This window comes from Anser brachyrhynchus (genome assembly GCF_964034855.1).
Source record: "Anser brachyrhynchus genome assembly, chromosome: Z".
NCBI lineage: Eukaryota > Metazoa > Chordata > Aves > Anseriformes > Anatidae > Anser > Anser brachyrhynchus.
Genome location: NC_137697.1, coordinates 57,876,992 through 57,897,844, shown reverse-complemented (window position 1 = coordinate 57,897,844; position 20,853 = coordinate 57,876,992). Strand labels below are relative to the sequence as shown.

Below are 20,853 nucleotides of genomic sequence, written 5' to 3'. Positions count from 1 at the left end.
CACCGGGGCCGCCGCAGCGCCTCCCCTCCTCGGACGGGGACGGGGCCGCCCGAGGGCGCAGGGCCCGGCCCGGAGGGGCGCCATGGTTAGCCCTCTGCGCAGCGTGGCGGTTTTATTTTTTTATTATTTTATATATATTTTTTTAATTATTTTTGTGTGTGCGTTTGCGCTAGGTTTTCCCGTGAAAATCGCGGCCCGGTAGCAAACAGGCGCGCTTCTCGCTCACCCTGCGCAGTCACGTGTGGTGTCGGGGCGCCCTTGGGAAGGTTTGGCTGGAGGCAGACCTCCCTCCTGCCTGACACCCGCTGTCTCGAAGCAGCTTATAAGGGAGCAGCTTGTTTACGGTGGCTCGTGTTCCTTCAAAAAAAAAAAAATAATAATAATCGTGGAAGTCCTGCTTCTGCGGGGTTCAGAACAGGGTGACAAAGGGACGCGGGGGCAGCCGGGTGGGCGCTGCGCCACAGGCAGCAGGGCTCCGAGGCTGGGCACCCGCTGGAATGAGGAAGCAGCTCACCTCCCCTCTGCTCGTCGGGTTCACGCCTTTGCATTTAACTCTGCCACACCTCTGCGAGGTTGGTGCTGTTGGAGATGTGGTGCCAGAGCTGGGCATTTCTTCAACACCCTGCAAAAGAAGCCAAGATTAACATGAAAACATAGTTGGCCCATCAAGACAGGAAAGACTAGAAAGAAGAGAGTGGCTGCCTGGTTGCAGTAGAGCAAGGTGGTTATAGTAGCTGTCGAACTAATTCAGGCATGAATAGCTGTGTTGGCCAAGGGCCAACATCTGAGCCACAGTCAGTCAGCTGGAGACCTCATGGGCCCATGGCTTACCCCATGGTTGCCCTTCAAGGGCGAGCAAAGCCAGGCGTCTCTGTGCTCACTGAAGGGTGGACAGCCAGTGCTCCTGCGGCCCCTTCAGCTGGATGGCTGCGGTTTCCTGGAGCTGCTCCTTCAGCTCACCACATGGATTGCGCCACATGCACCAACTCTGTGAAGTGGCAAAGGCTAGATGAAGCATATCCACCAGCCTGTCTTTCAATCAGCATAGGAAAGTAAACCAAAATCTCAGGGGCTGAAGGCAGAATATATATATATATATATGTTTTTCCCCCCTAGATCTGCATCTTAAAAGATGCACCAGGAATTGCTCAGTCAAGAAAATGTCTTCCAGGTCTACGAAAAGGCTATATCAGACTCTTTTGCTCATTGAAGCATTTATGTTTCCCTAAGTCAGCTGAAGGAAGAATATTTTTGTGACAGACAAGGGTGCTGCAAGATCAATGGACTGAAGTTTCAGTTCAAGTGTCAGAATGGAAATAACTTTTAAATCAAGGTAATTAATTAAAACAACAACAGCAACAAGAATAAACCTTTACCAAGGAAGATTCCAGTCCTAATAGTTGAAGGATTTTTTTTACTTTTCTGGATTTGTTAATTTTAAGGAAAACCATGGAAAACCATGGAAAACCACTGCTTTGTTCAACCAGCAATTACAGACCTTACACAGAAATTTTGGAATAAAGCAGTTACCTGCAGCAAGCAGGTGACAGCACCAAGTTGATAAGAATTCTGAAACATGCTACGTGTTAGGTACACAACTTAGGTGGCTTACATAGATGAATAATTTGAATCATATATAGGTGATGAACAATAATCATAATAGTTTTCAGAGGGTGTCCTTAGAGCTGGTTGCAAAACTTTTGTAGGTCAATATAGATACATAAATACATAATTTACCTGTATGATATCAATATGATCCACAGAATCAGTAAAACCTCTAATAATGAAACCACACCTAAACAGACATAAAAGGAATACATGAATTTAGCATCCCTTTCTGTTTACAGAATCTCTCATACAAACTGCTACACATTGTCTAGCTGGAGATATATTAAAAGTGCTCAGGTAAGAAAGGAAGTAGGGGAACAAAACAAAAGAGAACACCAAATAAATTCCAGCAATTCTAGTTGCTTAGCTACAGAATGCACTCAATTCTTATTAACTATCTAAAAACCTAAACATCATTAAAGGGGGCAGATGTTAGTCAAATTCCTCTATCTTTACTTCCAACTTCCTCTCTTCAAGATCCTAATTACTCACAGAGATAGTCTTTCTTTTTCATCCTTCCCTTTTCTTCATTTCCCTTCCTTCTTACTAATTTGTAAGAAGTCATGTAAAGAAAATAGTTTTATTCAGCTAAAAAATATCTTTCCAGGCTGCTGTTTAGAGTTATGTGCAAAAATCCATTTTGATATATGTTGATTTTTAATCTATCAACAACAATAATGTTTCCTAGAGGAAAAGACATATGAGGGGCAGCTGAGGTCCCTTGGTTTGTTCGTCCCAGAGCAGAGGAGGCTGAGGGGAGGCCTCATGGCGGCCTGCAGCTCCCTCACGAGGGGAGCGGAGGGGCAGGCGCTGAGCTCTGCTCTCTGGGGACAGCGACAGGACCCGAGGGAATTGCATAGAGCTGGGAAAGGGGAGGGTCGGGCTGGGTGGTAGGAAAAGGTTCTTTACAGGGAGTGTGGTTGGGCACTGGGACAGGCTCCCCAGGGCAGTGGTCACAGCACTGAGCCTGCTGGAGTTCAAGAAGCATTTGGACAACGCTCTCAGGCATATGGTTTGATTTTGGGGTGGTTCTGTGTGGAGTTGGACTCAATAACTCTTGTGGGTCCCTTCCAACTCAGGATATGCAATGACTCTGTGATTCTAGTCAACTCCTGTTGAAAAGTGAAAGTCAAGTACTATTCCCATGAGTCCAATATGTTGCTTTAGTCATTAGTACAGAAGTTAACAAAGAAATCTCTCTTCTTTCAGGTTAAAAATCAAGGGCGAATGTCCAAGTTTGTTTATTTATTTATTTTTTATTTTGTTTGTTGTTATTTGTTTGGTTGTATTTATTTATTTTTCCGATTTCTCATGACAACTCCTAATTTGTCTTTTGAATGGTTAGAGTCCCTTTGGTGACAGGTCCTACATTTAGATATCATTGATCACACTGCACATGCACAGTTTCCCTTGAAGGTTAATATCCCGAATCAGAGAAAATTTTTAATACATGCACAATTTTCTGGCATTCTCGAGGTGCTTTGGGCCTTTGTTTCACTAAGAAGGTGGACGTACTCTTTGAGATTAACTACACAATAAGAAGATCTGACTGTACTTAAATTAATTGCATTTGCAATAGCTTATTTTAGCTATCAAAAGTAACACTGAAAATATGATAGAATGAGTATTAGTAGAAATTAATAAACTGTGTGAGTGCTAAAGAATTCTACCAACAGTACTGTCAGGATTGTAACATCCTATTTCTGGTGCCTTTTGCAGGTGCACAGCACCTCTATCAGCTTTACACTTAAATCCAGCACAGCATACCAGATGTCTTGGAGAGCTGCCCTGTGGTTGCTAAAAGGTTCTGGAGTGGACAATGCTGTTTTAGATTAATTAAGCAATAACGCACATACTTGCACCTGATATGAATACCTATTTGCCAGGAAGGCATTTACATGTAATCTTTACCATAATTTGTTACTATTGGAGAGTGTGCTATAAACTGTCCTTTTATTGCCAGGAGTTCAACACCGGCAGTTTTAGCATTCAAATTAATAAGTTTAAACCTACCTCATTTCCAATGAGGATCAATCTTTATCTTGTTTGTACAGTTCTGTATTTTAATTAGGACTGTGAGAATTCTTTCTGCTTCCTGTCTAGCAGTCAAACTAACCCGTGCTTTCACTAATAGAAATTGTTTTCTGAACACAACACTTAAAAATACTAGTCTACACTTTGCAACCGAGGAGATAGTCTCCATTTCCTAAGTCTTTTACACATGTGCAGTTCTCTAGGAGGCGTACTTGCACATACCCTTTCATTTGTGTTTATGAAATGAAGGTGCCTCGTATTTTCTAACTTCACCTGGTACCACTGCAATACTAGGCAAGATTAAGATTCAAGTAGAACAAAGTTCTGTTTCAGCAAGACATTAATCAAACTCCTAATTACAAAACCTAGAAGTCTCCATTTTGCTTCATGTTTTTCTTAATAGTCTTCCTAGCTTCCTTCACCTAAATTATTTCAGTAGAATTTCTCAGCTTTCTGTAGCTTGCATTACAATTCATGAAATGACATACCCTGCTCACCTCCTCAACAATCTCTTGCTATAGTGAGCCTTTTTGTTCAAAGAGTACTTCTAAGGTACATGAGAAATTGACATCCTGGCCTTCCTTGGAACCAAGGTATGGTTTCACAATGGTTTAAATGAACTGGAGTTAGAGCTGCTGTGATCCCATCCTATCATCATCCTGCCACTTAACTACTACAGCTCTCTTGCCTGTTCCTTTCCTCCTTCTAGCTTTTTCATTCACCGCACCCAAAAGCTCTTCTCACTTACCTCACCTCCCCCACTTAGGCCTCATCAACCAACCAACTGCACAATGCTGAGGATTAGGGAGATTAAGGTATAGTAGAAAACAAAGGTGACAAAAATATCTGTTTTTATAAAAATTGCTATGGGATCTATTAAAGCAAAATCAGTAAGAACAAAGATTAGGATTGAATTGTGTTCTCTGTTTCAAAAAGTGAGAAAAATAAAATCAGCTCTTGTTTATAGGAGGAAAATCTAGTCTAAATTTCTTAAAAGTTTAGCCTGTGGGTCACTTGTAAATTACTCCTGCTAGAAAACAGTTTAGTTTGCATCTGCTACTCACTTAGCTCTTGTCTTCACAAACAGCTGATCAGAAATATTAATTTCTAAACATTTTCATGTCTACTTACATTATAGTAAGATACAAGTTTTTGTTAGGCTTAAATGTCATTATCCTGTAAATACTTCAAATGCCTGCAGATTTGTTAATTACAGAGCAGGGAAACTGGAAATATGGAAGAAATCACAACAGAATCCTAGTGGCTAGTTAAACAAAATGGCTTAATTTGGCTAATTAAGTGTAGGTTTTTTAATAATACATTTATAAACTTCTTAAATTATTATGCTATCCCTTAAAAATAGGTGTATCAGTTTAAGGTAAATGATTATTTATAAGTTACTGAACAGCAACATTAGATCAATGTATTGGCTGAATATTTTGCTGAACAGATCAAAGTAGTAATAATAGCATTAGAATTTCAGTGACTATAAGGAAGCTTCAAAGTTAGCATCCATCGGGACATTTGAGAAAAGTTCACACTTTTCTTTTTACTGCTCTTTAGTTTGATCTGCTCCTAAATTACTGTTGGCTCCCTGGAGCTGTTAACTCTCTCTAAAAGCAGCTGAGGTATGTAGACCTTGACTGCCTCATAAGCATGGTGTTCCCGTCAGCCTAACCTTTTTGATGCTTACCTAGACAAAGTATAAACTGAGATGAAGTAACCCTCCCCATCCTCCTCACTCTTAGACACTCTTGGTATTTTCAAAATAAAGGTAAATCTATGACTACTTTCTGCAGAGACTATGGTAGGCACTTTTAAACTATATTTTAGACTAGCAGAAAGAAATGAAATCTTCAAGATTTATTCCATCACAATAAGCACTTTATTTGAGTAATAAGTCTAGCATCCAGGCCTGAAGAAAAAACTTACAATGATGATCCTTCAAGTCATAAGTAGTATTTGTATAAAAAATTAATATAATAATAATATATAATATAATAATAAATAATATAAATAATTGTCAGGTGATAGTCTTAAACATGGCTATATTCTTATATATATATATATATAATATATATTAATTTTTTTTCTTTAAATTCAGACTGATCATACTAATTCTTCCAGAGGATATTCAAAATAAACAAGGAACTTTTCTACTGAGAAGAATTGGACCTTGTCATTCAGGCAGTTCTAGAGTTTTTGTTCACTTAGGTTTGGAATCTGATAAGGAAAAAGCAGACTGTTTTTCTTGATAGCATTTGATAGAGATTCTGTGATGATATCATTCTGTAATGATATTGCCAGTCTTTAGTTTCATATAGTTTTTGTGTGTCTGGAAGGGAAAGGACATTTTCTGATATGAATGGGATATGTAGATATGTATGGCCTCTGGTTTGTTCCCTCCCTCCCCCTCCCTTTTTTTTTTGGGGGGGGGGGGGGGGGACAGGGGGACAGGACTATGCATTCAGTTCTTATCACTGTTTTCTAAGATCTCAGATTGTTCTGCTAGAAAGCAGTACCTGCTCTAACAGTAAGTTCTACTGAGTTCTGGTTTATTGTTGTGTATTATGCATGTGTATATTGAATTAAAGTTAAATAAAACTTTAAAAGGACAAAATAAATACTGCAAATGCCCAGGTGAAATGAACAAGCCCCTGTAAAGATGTATGATCGAATTAGCCTTTGCTTCAATTAGTAGACTTTTTGGTGTCCTATTTGATACTGAAGCCAAATACATTGTTTCTTGATACTAGTTATCAAGATAGTAGGTAAGTAAGTAACATTAGTGAAATTTCTATAAATGGACCAATATATCTCCAGTATATTAACCCACAATTTGAGGATCTAATATTATTTGTTTTCAAATGGTATCATTTTCTAAAACAATACTATCCACAATTAACTAATTTTCTTGTGTTCTAAATTTACTTTCTCATTCTAATTTTAGTTGAAAATTAGTTCATAATTTAAAGATTAACAAGTTTGCCATTGGCATAACTGTTTTTTGGCCTAGACCAAAGGAATCAAGAGAAGCTGAAGAAGGGTGGGAAGCAACAGTCAGCTAGATAAAAATGACTTCAGACTATTGTAAGCTCCAAGCCTTACTGAGGCTACTCTAATTTGCATGTGATAATCATCACTGTAAGCAGCCTGGTAATTCCTCATCTGCAGCTGTACAAATGCTGTGATTATGTTTCCTGTTGCTGTACTCCAGAGCAATTCCAATGTGGGTGGCAAGCCATTGCTGAGCAACAGGAGCATCTTCAGAGTATGTCTCCTTTTGTCACACTATTTTTCCTTCCAGACAGGTCATGTTTTCTTGCAATGTTTTTCTTTTGAGTGCTTCAGTTATGCAGAAAAAGTGTATGGGCTCAGTAGCAGCATCCAAAACATAATACAGCTCCAAGACATGATACAGCTTATTTTGATTCTCACCTATTGATTTGCAAATCAGTATCTTAATTCAAAAGAACATTTTGTTTTTAAAATCATAGGGGCTTTGAATGTAAAATCAGAGCTGGTTATTTTTAGAAAAGAAAACATGATGACATGAGCAGGCCCAGCCATAACCACAACAGCTAATAGATATCCTTTTCTTGTTTACAGAGTGAGTTTAGTTAGCTTTGTTACATGTTCAGACTGTACCTGGCAGTCTCTGAATACTTCAAATAAAAGGGGATGGGGGGAAGTGTTTTGGAAACAGCTAAGAACTTTGTTTCTGCATACTTGTATCCTGTATATCACCATCACAATCTCTGTTATGTTCCCTGACCTTCCACAGTCTTCAACAACTCAGGTTTATTGTCATGTCTGCTAGCTGTCCTGAGAATGTGAGGTGAGGGAGGGGCAAAGCAAGAGGCAGCAGATTTGTCTTTGCCAAATACCAGATGAGCTCAAACTACAGCCCTTTTCCTAAGGAGAAGCATTCTTTTAGATTTCTCTTTAAAATTACAGACTATATTTTCAGAGCCCCAGCACTTTTGATAGATTTGGCTGAACTTACTAGCTGATCTCAAAAGTTATTGTAAAAGAAGTTGAGGAATGGAAAAGCAAATCGAGACAATGCACTTGTATATGTACATTAAAAAATAAAAATTAAATTAAAAAAAAAATAGAAAACAGTACTAGAAGTTCCAGTAAAGCACTGAAAAGAAACTACTCAGTCTTTCAAGGATACTCTATACAGTCTGCTTACAAAGCCCACCTGAAGATTTAAGTTTGAAGTTAAAACATTCATTGAACAGTCCAAAACTGTCAACACTTACATGTAGACTTAAGCTATTGTAAGGCTGTTTTAGAGAGCTGTCATACTATTTCTAGTTTAGATTTAATTCTTCAGGGTATGCTGCACAAACAACATACAGGTCCTTTTTTTTTTTTTTTTTTTTTTTTTTTTACAGGCCACCCCTCCCACAGTCAGCCTGTTTGGTAGAGTATTGACAAGATGAATCAAGATGAATGCATCAGATCATGTGTGCCACAGAAAAAGCTGGGCAACTTTCAGGGAATATACACTTCTGATTGGTGAACTACTACCAGAGGATATTTTCCAAGTGACAGGCCCTTCTCTGTGACCATGTGTTACTGAGAACCTCTTCCTTATTTGATAAGTGCTATCATTACATGACCTTATGCACAAGATGTCTGTTCTTTGTAAAGTGTCACTGTAGACTTACATGTTGCAATTCAGTGGAAGTTAAGAGGTGTAAAGCCACTATGTATATGGCACTATGTATAATACTGTATTTGTACCTGGAACTTATGTAATTAGTAATTCTGAGTCCTTATCTTGGACAGTTCATTAACATATTGAAATGTAGGTTTCTGTCTTGGAGTCTCACCTATGAGTTAGGATAAATGTTCTTCTGAAATTATCAGTATCAAGTTTTAACTCTTCTACCAAAAGATAACAGAAGTTAGGACCATAGGGATGAGAATTTACATGCCTTCAGTGACTAGCTGTCATCCTCAAGTTGAATGAAAGGATGGGTTCCACTCATAAGCATAATCATGTAGTCAAGTTTTGCAAATACAGCCTGAAGTTTCCTAATTTTCCATCATGATGGCATGTAAGAAATAGCTGAGTGTGTGCCATAGCTCCTACAATACATTTGACAAAGCTGGAGTTAGGTGATGAGCATTTGCCCTTACAGTCATATTGAAGGCTATCAACATTGGAGTAAGGAACCTGAAGCATGTACTATAGGGCACAAAGATTCAGTCTACCAGTTATAAGATTCTCCACAAAGCAGAGTGAAATTTGTGTAGTTTGGCAGCATGTTCCTCAACTTACTCATTATTTTGTCATGTAGTATCAGTATAAAGTTCACATTAAAAGAAATACAAGCTTAGGCGGGTGAGTACTATTAACACTTTTCTTAATGAATCCTTTCCATAGTGGATTAACGATGAAACTACTGCCTCTCTAGCAGAAATAAACATCTTCGAGCCAAGAATCTGTTAGCTGAAGGCTAAATCAACCCAAAGAAAGGGAAGAGAAATATCATTCAGTTTCATTGACAAACAAGCTATAAGGACAAAATAATTTGCTTACTTAAAAATGTAGATTGTAGCAGAAACCAATGAAAAAATGTAAAAAGTCACCATACAAGTTCTCCTTACTTACTCCAAATTCCAAGCAAGTCTCTGAAGTTTTTTAGTTCACCTCTACAATGCAATGAATTCACAGAACTCTATTTTCTAATCCTTTTATCACATACAGCTTGATATATTCTAGCACATAATGTAAACCCTATCTTTCACTTGTTACCAGACAGAGAAGTACTAAATGATATCCAGACAGTAACCCCTCTATCAGACTGTTCTGTTTCTTCATGGTGACAAATTTAACTACGTGTGGCGGGCTGACCTTGGCTGGTTGTCAGGCCCCCACCCAGCTGCTTGGTGCGTTCCCCTTCCCCCCAACAGGATGGGGAGAAATTATGATAAGCTCATGGACAGAGAAAAAGATGGGGAGGTAACTTAATACCACCACAAGGAAAACATAATTGACCTAGGGAAATATAATACAATTTGTTGCCAATTACAATAGAGTTGGATGGTGAGAAGCAATGCCACAAACAAAACAAACAAACAAACAAAAAAGACAACACCTGAACACCTTACCCCCATCCTCCAACTCAACTTCACTCCTTAACTCTCATCTCCTCTACCTCACCCTCCCAACCCAAGTAGCACAGAGGGGATTGGGAAGGGGGGCTCAATTCATAACAGGTCCTCTCTGATGTTCCTTCCTCCTCACGTTCTTCCCTCGGTTCCAGCCTGGGGTCTCCCATGGGATATAGTCCTTCAAGGTCAGCACAGTCATTGGTCACTCATGTTCTGTAGTTCTTTCAAGATAAACCTGCTCCACTGTGTGCTCTCCACAGATGTCAGTGTGGATATCTGCTCTGCCATGGTGTCTCCACAGGCTGTAGGGGGAACTCTGCTCCACTACGGAGTGCCTCTTCCCCCTTGTTCCCCTCTGACCTTAGTGTCTACAGGGCTGTTTCTCAATTTCTCTCTCCCCTCATTCCTCAAATTAATGTGCAGCATTTTTTACCCTTTCTTAAATCTGTCTCCTTCAGGTGCCACCATCTTGGCTGCTGGGCCTAGCCATGTCCTGTGGCAGGGCCATGGGAGCCAGCTGGAACTGTCTGCATCTAGCATGGGGCAGGCCCAGCCTCACCTTCCAGAGGAGCCCTGCATGCTGCCCCAGCTGCCAACACCTTGTCATGTAGACCCCAATACACTAAGGTCTCTTTCACAGTAACCAGAACTCTGGAATTTCAGAAAGGTTTCAAGTTGTACCCCTACTTCAGCTGCTTGGGCTGCTGGAGAGCTAGTGCTCCAGCACCCTGGAAGTAAGTTTTATCCAGTGGTTGACAGTGGGTATTCACCTGGGTGATAGCTGCACTCCTGCACCTCCAAGGGAATGCATAGTCCTCATTCCAGTTCTGGATAGTCCTGCCAAGCACAGCTCAAGAGATACAACAGGGCTGATTTTTGCCCTATAGAGGGCCATGAGTTATGTGTTTTCAAGATGTAGGTTAAGCAACGGGAATTTAGCAATTACCTTTCTCTTTTCACAGCCCTAACAAAGTCATTTGCTGAGATGCGCTTCCATTTCCTGAGGAAGTCCTAGTAAATTGCTAGCTGTGTGGCAAGACTTTGAGGGATCCAATGACTGGAAATAAGAACTCTGTATTGTGCTGCAGGAAGCTGTGCTGTTATAACATTGCACTTGTGTAAAACAGAAAAACCTGCATAGAAGCAGAAAGCTGGAGGTATGGAGCTAGTTGTAAACACAAGCAGTGCTCTGCCTGTTGTTCCAAAGTAGGAGTTCGGGAACAACTGGCTCCTCAACAACTGACAGAACTTCATGTCCTTCTTTAAGGCATATAAGGTTTGGAGGAATCTGGCAAAAGGTGTTCAGTCTGTTTCAAACCTGAATAAGAATCACTGTTTGAAATTTAAATCATCCTTCCAAAAGAGAAGGTAGCAGGGAAACCTGCAAGGTTTGTGCTTGTGCTTGTTTATAGCATGATATTCAAGACAACAAGACTAAATTAATGTGTTGAGTTGCTGACAGATCAGATCCTGGGTTTTTCAAATTAGGCTTGCAAAATACTGGACATCTTATCCAAGTTTCTGCAGTATGTGTCTCCAGGTATAAAATGGAAGTAAAAGCATTGCTATACATCATAGAGACTTCATAGAATCACAGAATCATAGAATGGCTCAGGTTGAAAGGGACCTTAAAGATCAACTAGTCCCAAGCCCCCTGCCATAGGCAGGGATGCCACACACTAGATCAGCTTGGCCAGGGCCTCATTCAACCTGGTCTTGAACAGCTCCATGGATGGAGCATCCACAGCCTCTCTGGGCAACATGTTCCAGTGCCTCACTGTCCTCTGAGTGAAAAAATTCCTCCTAACATCTAATCTGAATCTCCTCTCCTTTACTTTAAGACCATTCCCCCTTGTCCTATCATTATTTACCCAAGAAAAGAGTCCTTCTCCATCCGTTTTATAAGACAACTTTAAGTATTGAAAAGCTGCCATCAGGTCACCCTGGTGACTTCTCTTCTTTAGGCTAAACAGCCCCAGTTCTCAGCCTTTCTTCAAAGGAGAAGTGCTCCAGCCCACTGACCAAATTAGTGGCCCTTCTCTGGACCTGTTCTAACAGCTCTACATCCTTCTTCTGCTGAGGGCCGCAGACCTGGGTGCAGCACTCCAAATGGGCCCTCAAAAGGACAGAATAGAGGGGGACAATCACCTCCCTCGACCTGCTGGCCACCCCTCTGTTATGCAGCCCAGGATGCAGTTGGCCTTCTGGGCTGCAAGCACTGCTGGCTCGTGTCAAGCCTTTCATCCACTGGAACTCCCAAGTCTTTCTCTGCAAGGCTGCTCTCAATGAGTTTCTCTCCCAGTCTGTCTTTATGTCTGGGATTGTCCAAACTCAGGTGCAGCACCTTACATTTGAAGTTATTGAACCTCATGCAGTTCTTGTGGGCTCACTTCCTAAGCTTGTCCAGGTCCCTTTGGATGTCCTTCTGTTGTATCAACTGTACCACTCAGATAGGTGTCATCTGCAAATTTGCTGAAGGTGTATTTGATCCCAGTGTCTATGTTGCTAATAAAGATACTAAACAATACCGGTCCCAGGACAGACCCTTGAGGGACATCACTCATCACTGGCCTCCACCTGGACATAGAGCTATTGACCACCACTCTCTGGGTGTGACCTTCAAGCCTATTACTTATCTACTGAATGGTCCACCTACCAAATCTGCATCTTTCTATTCTGTAGATCAGGATGTCGTGTGGGACTTTGTCAAAGGCCTTACAGGAGTCCGGGTAGATGACTTCAGTTGGTCTTTCCCTTGTTAACTGATACGGTCACTCCATCACAGAAGGCCACCAGATTGGTCAGTTACTATTTGACCTTGGTGAAGCAATGGTGGTTGTCTAAGATCACCTCTTTGTCTTGCATATGCCTTCACTTCATTAAGTTTAATAAACAAGATTTTTTTTTTTTTAAAGAAAAGTCGCAGAGGAAATTAATACTTTTATATTGATGGCAGGAGTGCATTTGTTTTTTACATGTTTTTGAATGGAGAACTTTCAGTAATGCAGATACCAAACATTCCTGTCCATACGACGTAAAGCAGCAACATTGTGTCATTTCAATATGTGAATATGTCTGTAAGAGATCATAATCATTTAAACTAACTGATAAATTAAAATTTAATTAAAATTAAAAAAGATTCAAGTATGTACAGATATCCTAAATGTTATTTTTTAGTTGAGAAATTCATACATAAATATATATTAGAAATTCCATTGAAATATATCCACAGTTTTAGGACAATTGTTATTAAAGTAAGTTATTTTCATGTAAATATATACACATACATTTCCACTGAAGAGGTAAGGAATACAGTAATATAACTAAATTCATGAACTACTGTTTTTTTCAAAAAATCCACTCCCTGATGTTAAACCATTAGTGCCCAATTAGTTAATTACCCTGATCTTTATCTGCAGCATATGCTTGTCACCATTATTACAAATATAAAAACTTATATTAATTTTAAATGAGACAACTTGCTTTACCTGTTAACTCAATGTGCTTCTTTATTTGTTTATTGATTGATAGAAGTTACTTTTGAACATGAGGAGTTCTACCACATCCTTCTGTACATAGAAACTTTAAATACAGAGTCTGCTCTGACCCCTCTCTATATGTCAAGTTTGTTTAAAAAAAAATCTATTGAATTATACTATTGAATTTGCAGTAGGCAAAGTAGAAATGTTAAGCTTCATTGAAGAAAAGAAAAAAACTCTGAGATCAGAATAAAATGATAATTACAACAGTCCAGGAAATGTAAGTCCACTAGTGCTTTTAAATTTATTCCTTTTTGGTTGTGAATGATAATTAGGCAATATTAAGAATTATGCTGGTTTAAAATAAGAATGAATGTTATCTTCAGTTTCATTTCTTATGTCATCTTGAGCAATTTGATAAGTCATTTAAAATATATGCTGATTTTTTATATAGTATTAAGGCAGCACATGTTCAAGGGGAGAAAACTATTTACTTATTCTGCATATCGTTAAATTTTATCCTTGAGTTCCAAAATGAGATAAATGTTAAGACTTGTAGGGAAGACAGAATACTTCAAGATATAGAGAGAAGTATGTGCATGTCTCTTGCTTTGATACATTCTGTAGCTATGAGAAAATTCCTGAGTTGTATTTATGAAAGTGGCAAGATAGTGATTATGAATTGCTTGAGATCACACAGCTGTCTGAGACTGATCTGTCAATTAAGCAAGTTTTTCCTGCGTACAAGAATAGAGGTGGATTATGTTTCATTGATGGTATGAGACATCCTGTGGTTGACAGCAAAGATTTACTTTCAAAAAGATGCAATTTAGGATTTCTCATATAAATCATTTATGATTTATAAAATCACATATCTTAAAACTGTTTTTCAAGTTGGTATACCACAATCATGTGAGGTGAAGAAAGCTTCTTACAACTTATCATTCCAAAACAAGAATAATGATGTTGGAAAATGAAGATACTGTTTTATAGCAAGCAAACTGAAGAACTGAACTGCTTTGTTACAAATGCTTATGTAAATCTAAATAAATATGTCTTAAAGTCATTATGCCTCTAGGCAGTATTTCCTCTTGCAGTGTATTGTTGTTGTTGTTATTATTATTATTATTATATAATTAGCACCTTAAAAAAGCTTAGGAGCCTATGCACAGCTTTTGAGTGAGAGAAATAGTATGTATCTTTGTTCAAGAAGCCTAAATGGATGAATGTTTCTTCCTTCACTGCACATTAATTCTTTCATGTATTTAAAGGATCCAGGATTTTAAATTAGTTATTTGGTGCAAACATTTGGGAACATTGCTGGAAGTCGCTTACAAAAGATTATATTAACTCTGGTTCTTTGTATTTACAAAGCCTGTCTTCTCTAAAAATGAACTAAAAGATGACATAGTTTCTTCTTTTTGGAAGAAAGAATGCTAGAGAGACAGCTAGGGGAAATAGATAGATAGATAGATAGATAGATAGATAGATAGATAGATAGATAGATAGATATTATTTCTTTGTATAAGAAAGGGAAAGGTAAGATTCGTCAGAAAAGATAGGAAATCTATATTTTGAATCCTCGATTGACTCTTAAAATATCGACTCAATTATTTTCTCTATCTGATTCAGAAGTGGAGCAGCCGATGCTTTTTTTTTCTTTGGTGGGGATGGGAGGGTGGGGGGTAAAAAAAATCCACTGTGCAGCAGCTCCACTTTGAGAAGCTATAGTTAAATTAAACATAATAATCCTTCACTTAGGGATTCTTGATTATTGTGTACCTGTTTTGCAAAATTCTACTCAGTGCATTCTTGTGCTTCTGTGTGTGTGCAAGATGAAATGCAGTTGTTAGTAATAAAATAGCAAAGTGTGAATTCATTGAATTAGTAAAAAAGTTGTCATTATTAATTTTTTGAAACAAAAACTCAAACTTATCTAATGCAAACAATTTTCTTTATTAGCTAGCCTTCTTTTGAATTTCTTGAGGTAGCTGGTTGTTTAGTAGAATTTTACTTGGAAACTAATTTCAGCTAGGCAGATTTTCTGTATTTTAAAACTCTTCTTCAAATATCGAACTACCGATTTTGAGTTTACAAAGTTGTATGAAGGTTTGATTTTATCTGAATGATGTTATGAAAATGATGTTTCTGTTATGAAATACTAGTAAAAATTGTGGGAGTGGGGGGTAGGGAGGGGAACAGCATTATTTACACCTGCTTGGAAAGAAACTCTAGGAAACCATAGGTGGAACATTCAGTGTTTGTAACACCTAGTGTCTCCTGTGTCAGTACAAATTTACCAACTATAAAATTGGTATCCTCCTGTAAGCTTGGAATGGTTTACACTAGCAAAGTGTCTACACTCTTTTATTTGATAATATCTAACAGCTTATAACTATAGTACTTTGAAGGTCGTCTTCTTTGGTTTATTTTTTATTTTTTATTTTTTTATTTTTTGGAACCAGCTTCTTTCAGCTGCTTTCTTTCCTCCGAGATGGGCACTATTCTTACTGTATTAGAACAACTTAAAACAATCATGCTAAGATTATGTTTTTGACCTGCAAAAAAAAAAAAAAAAAGTATGAGGTGTTTAACAACATCTAACACAGCAAATTATCACACCAACTAAAATAAAACTAAATTGATAATACAGCTGCAACAGTTAATGATCATCGATGAATATCATCCTTCTGAAGAGAGGAATTACAAAGTGGCATGTTAGCATCAAATCATTCCTTTCAAATAATAGTAATATTGTTTGTAGTAGTTTTTTACATCTGATATTTTCAGCACTGATAAAGTACAATGTAAGATACTACTGGTAGTTGCATTTTTACACAAACTAAATGTATTAATTGGAGAAAATTATGTTCTAACATGTTCTTATATTTGTACTGGTGAAACTTGTTTTTGTCTGATTTTTCAGAGTACAGTAAATAGACCACAAGTGAGAATATTATTTAACTGAAATGTCAGTATTCTTTTAAAGTATTAGTTTTACATGTAATAGATCTTTGCATTCCTGAAGTAGTCACAATTGTCACTCAATAACAGTTACTGTTCTGTAGAAGGTACTTATTGTATTATATAACATGTAAGTCCATTCTGTTGATAACTTTTTTTTTTTTTTTACTTTGGATAACTATTATACTAACATAAAAATGGGAAGATCTTGTTCCTTTCTGGAAGGATAGGAACAGGAACTCTACAGATAGTTGAGAATTATTTTCATTAAAGCTTAGTAACTATATTAAGATCATAGAATCCGAGAATCCTAGAATCCTAGAAAGGATTGGTTTGGAAAGAACCTTAAAGATTACCCAGTTCCAGCCCCCCTGCCAAGGGCAGGGTCATCTTCCACTTGACCGTGTTGCTCAAAGCTCCATTCAGCCTGACCTTGAACACTTCCAGGGGTGGGGCATCCACAACTTCTCTGGGCAACCTGTTCCAGCAATTCATTAGGCTCATAGTAAATAATTTCTTATGTCTAGTTTAAATCTATCCTCTTTTACTAAAACTAATAATAATAAGAAAAAATAAAACAACCTTTTCAAAATTTTATTTCAAAAAAAGTCAAGACCATCATCCTACATCTTTCATTGATGATCTTTTTGATACTTAAGACAGATACTAGAAAGTGTCAACAAAATAGGGAGATTAAACACTATTTTAAAAAATGAAATATTTTCACTTTCCTAATCATTGAGAACACAATGGTAGATTTGGGATGGAATAAATATTTTACTAATACTCTCTCCTTCAGAGTAGGATCATGGTTTTTGTTGAATGAAGAACTTTGAACAAGCACTGCACAAGCAACGCATATCAATGACACAAAAGTACGATATATGTTAAAATGCTGTTGGCATTAACGTTGCAAATTAATATTAAATTAAATATAAATAAAATTAAATAAATTGCAAATCAATAATTATACATGGAAAGTCTTTGTATGCTTTTTATTCTTTACAAGTTATGCAGTGTTGGGTGGAGTTTCATTATAATGTTTTGAAGCATTATTTGGAACTTAAAACTGTGCCAAAACTGAGTTAACAATTTTGTTTGAAGCAGTCACTCTTCTAGTGGAATAATGCAAGATACTTCGCTGGTACTTGCTATTATACATTTTAAAAAATGTGATAGTGAAAGACCTTGCCTACAGGTAACCTTATGACTGAATGGTCATATGCAACTCAAGTAAGAAAGTCTTAGAACAAAGGTATTCTGGCAATCTCTGAAATAAAACCTATCCCCATCAGAAATTCAGCTTTGTTCTTTTGTTGTAACTGAAGTATACAGTCTTTGTACAGTATTGCTTTAGTAATAATAAACACTGAGTACTGGTGAAGTAATAAGTAAGGGTCTGGAGGACTAAGAATCTTTGTATGTATAAACAAAGCTATCAAAATCCATTGAAATACGATGAAAATTGGAACCTCTGTATCTATCTGAGGAAACTAAAAAAAAAAAAAAATCTTAACATTTACGATCCTGGATTAAAAGAGGTGCAGTTTTAATGAATACTGGAAATCAAAGTCAGACTGAGCGACAAGTTTCACATTTACCAGCACCCATAAAATTTCTGCTTGCCTAGCCCATGTTGGATTTTTTAGTTAGCACTTGCTTGCTAATGACTTGTTAAAAATACGCTTTTCTTAATACGTTTCCTAAAGACATTTTTCAAATCTTTTTTTTTTTCCTAATAGTGTAAAAGATTACTTACAAATTGATTTACTGAATCATTCATTTCTTTCTTTCATGTGAAGACATGTGAAGAAGTTGCATATTCAGTTGATGTATAAGATAAATAAATACCAACCCTCTCCTCTGTACTTTAATCCATTTTTACTCCCCAAGTGTGTCATTCTTTAGCTTCTGCCACTTAAGTTGACATGGTTCTGTTCCACTGGTAAACTTTTTCCCTCCCCCCCTCCCTCCCCCTCCTCCTCCCCCCCTTTCCCCTCCCTGCCTCCCTTCCTATTTCTCTCTCTCTCTCTGCATATATATATGAGCTGGGAGGAAGGAAAACAAATTTGAAAAATGTGAATGAGAGTAAATGGTTTTCACCCTATTACAAATTTTGTATTAAATATGTTGAAACCACTATGTCAACACCACTGTGTTGAAACCACTGTCATTTTAATTGCAAATCAAAATGATGTTATAAAAATACAAAAATATAACAGCTTGCAAAGATCTCTGCAATTTAGTATATGAATAGTGTGACCTTCAGAACTGATTTAGTATTGAGATAATGCAGCCTTTTATTAGGCAAGAACAGGTTAATTGTCTTAAAAAATCCTTCTTTTTAGTAATCAGCAACTACCCTATGTATTGTTTTAAAAACATTTGTTAATCAAGTAGCTCAATATTCACTGGGTATAGCAGGTGCATGTGCAGGGCAGGCACAAGCCTTGATGAAAGCTTTAGAATCATTACATATACTGTTTGTACCAAAGTGGAAATTTAACTGTTTTTGGTAGGTTGCATGAATCACATTGAGCAGCTTCATGAGTTATGAATGGCCTCTTCTGCCCTATCTTGTGTAATCTTCCAGGAATTTCAAATACATAAATTTATTATTGATGAGACTTTGACAGAGTGGATGGATCTGACTTGTGAATACTTACTGCAGGTTCATGGAATTGAGATCTTCCCAGACACAAGGTAATAGACGTGAACTAGAGCTTTGGCTTTATCAGATTTATTTATGAGCTAAGTTTAATGCTGAATGAAAACACAGAGTTGCTACTGTGATAGACGAACTTTCCTTCCTTACTCTTTGTTACTTTTCATCATGGTTAAAAAGTATTAATTCTTCAACCTTGTAAGAACTGTATAAGAAATTCAAAGGAAATCAACTTTTTTTTTTTTTTTAAATTAAAACCTCATGCCAAACTTGATAGTTCTGTTTACATGAGAATACAAGCTCAGCTAGGAATTAAATTCAAAGTATGGATTTATCAAAATTGGCTTACATTGTATTCAGCTGTATAAAAAAAGAAAATGTTTAAGTAAGTTTGTAGTAGTGTACTTCAATTTTGTTTAATTTAAGTGACAACTTAGTGAGAACACTCTTTAAATAAATGATCAAAGGAAATTTTTATTTAAGGAGACACTTATGAATTGATTGAAAACCTAGAAGTGATCTACACTTTTTGACTTTTTGACAAAAAATTGTCCCAATGCAAACTTTAAGCAGGAGCTGCAACATACACCAAATTCTAACTTTCGAGGTCTGCTCTACCTGAAGTTTTAACAAAGCCTATCAGCGACAGATTTGCATGGGGTGTAGTACCATGTCTGCAAAGGACTAGGGGATTATTTCTAAAGTATTCATATGGTGTGTCCAGGATAATAATAAATCTTACTATGTCTGACCAAATTATTTGCTCTTAGCCTTCCAAATTTCAGATGTTGGTACTTTCACTGATGTTTATAATATTGCTGTATATTATTAATTTGTTAGAACATGGAGGAGGTGGTTCAAATTTCAGGGAAATTATCTTTAGCATATGGTCATAATATATATCTTTTTAATAGGAGGGAATAGTACAAAATATATCATTAATTGGAGTTTGGGTAGGCTTTTAGCTATGATTATTTGTCTTGCAAAAAGATATTTTATTAGGTAGACATTTAATTAGGTAGCTGACAAACAAAGGGCCAAAGTCAGAAGTGTGCCAGTGATGATTAATTTCAGTGATGATTAATTATTGTCAGATGGGGACATCAGTCTTCTCATACTATAGGTGTGACTAGTGTCTTCTACAGCAGCCAGAAAGGAAAGCAGCACTCATTTCATCTTTTGTTCAGGAGACTGTTTTCTGAAGTGAACTCTGCACATATTTCAGGGTTCCTGAAACACTGACTTGATGATCCTTGTGGGTCCCTTCCAACCTGGATATTCCATGATTCTATGATTCTATGCTCTTCAGTCACATCAAGAGTACAAAGTGAGGATTTGAAATGATGTTAAAATGACTTGAAGTTTTAGAAATAATATTTAGGAATAGCCACCTATTTAGCTTCTTTGAAGTAAAAGTTAAGAAGTATTTTAATTATGGTCTAAGTATATTCAAGGAAAGGATTTCTCATAATAAAGAGAGGTTTGGATTCACTTGGAGGAAAGAATCATTTTGAGATCCATTGGCGGAGGGGCTGAAACTAGACATTCAGGCTAATAGAGTAGCTTTTACTAGTAGATTAGCTTTTCAACAGTAATTTCTACATAGTATAAGGGGATCACCCAAAAATTCCTGGTGTTGAAGTGCCTAATGTGCAAGATGACTTCCTTGCAAAAGTCCTAGACTCTGTTAAATGACAAACTTGACACAGAAACTGCTGGTTACAGTTTTGGTTTGTATAGCTTAAAATTTCAGACTGGATTCTCAAAATGTTTCCTTACTTGTCTAAAATACCTGTGTTTCAGTATCTTAGCTCCTCCACGATAGACAGATTTCTGTACAGCTTATTATGTATAGGTATCAAAGTTTGATTCTGAAGGAGTATTTAACTTGCTTCACTAACTAGAAATTGCACAGAAAGCCTCTCTGCTCTCTGTTTCTCTCTAATTAATTATCTCTCAGAATGGTTTTTC

At 37.2% G+C, this 20,853-nt stretch overlaps 1 protein-coding gene and 1 long non-coding RNA gene across 4 annotated transcripts in view; one reads left to right on the top strand and one right to left on the bottom strand.

Annotated features, from left to right (window-relative positions):
* LOC308185095 (uncharacterized protein) overlaps window positions 1–20,853 on the top strand; it is an 846,543-nt gene that overhangs the window by 315,603 nt on the left and 510,087 nt on the right. The gene's annotated exons all lie outside the window — the stretch shown is intronic.
* On the bottom strand, window positions 235–949 carry LOC308185349. The gene is made up of 3 exons (XR_013943315.1): window positions 832–949; window positions 515–622; window positions 235–357 (listed from the first exon to the last, which is right to left on the bottom strand). It is a non-coding gene; the product is annotated as an uncharacterized lncRNA (long non-coding RNA).